This window comes from Dendrobium catenatum, unplaced genomic scaffold (genome assembly GCF_001605985.2).
Source record: "Dendrobium catenatum unplaced genomic scaffold, ASM160598v2 original_scaffold_71536, whole genome shotgun sequence".
NCBI classification, from domain to species: domain Eukaryota; kingdom Viridiplantae; phylum Streptophyta; class Magnoliopsida; order Asparagales; family Orchidaceae; genus Dendrobium; species Dendrobium catenatum.
In genome coordinates, this window is record NW_021389983.1 from 648558 (window position 1) to 649596 (window position 1039).

Consider the following 1039-nt stretch of genomic DNA (forward strand, 5'->3'; position numbering starts at 1 on the left):
ATTTACCTAATGCAGAGAAGGTTGAAGCTATACTTGACGATGAAATCATTTCCACTAAAGATGGTGGGCGCCAAAGGTACTTGGTTCGTTGGGAAGGAAAGCCGGTAACAGAGGACACGTGGATTGAGCGGGATGAGCTGCAAAGTTTGGATCCAGGTCTTATGATCATGCCTTATGACTCATTAATCTTAAAGTAGCTCGCTTCGCAAGACTTTTATTAATTCCATGCAATTCTTGGTTGGTTTTACATCAAATTAACTCAATTATAGAAACTCTTGCTTAAATAAAGGCAAAATGAAATGTGAAATGCTAGTTAAATGAGACCAACCAAACTCAAGCACAACAATAAAGAGCAACAATAATTTTCAAACTTCACAGAAGCCCGCTTGCTAAAGAAAGATGGCTCTTTCTACCCCCTACTTGAGGAAAATTGAAAGAAGGTTAACTATCCCACAACTACTTATGTGATGGTCATAGAGTGTCAAGAGCAACAATCATGTCCATGGGAATTGGCATGGAAGGCCTCACATTAGTAAAAAAATTCCTTTCCCGGGTGTAGCCTTGATCTCAGACAAATAAAACAAATAGGATCCATAAACTGAAGGATACCATAATGATGACTTGGTTCAGTGCTAGTTATTTTATTGTCCAAACGGATCTTAGGCCTCAAATGGCACATGACATGTAGATTGCTTGTTTCAATTATGCTCCCGTCTACAATATCAAGGATTGGGAAGCGTCTCCCAAAGTGGAACTTTTATTTGGTCCGGTGAACGTACGTTCCTCTACGTTCGGCCACCAATGTATTAGCTCCACGTAGCAAGAAGAAAAGACGCCGACCCGACTCGCTGTTTTTTGGGTTCTCGCACATGCGTTTTTTTAACTCTCTCTCCCAAAGGATTTGGCCGAAGAACCGCGTATAAGAGAGATACAGCGAGCTCCCGTTTTTGCTTGCGATCAAAATGGAGTAACTTTCCATCCTGAAGAAGGGAATGACGTCGGAGAGTATGGGGAAGAAGCTCTCTCTCTCTCTCTCTCT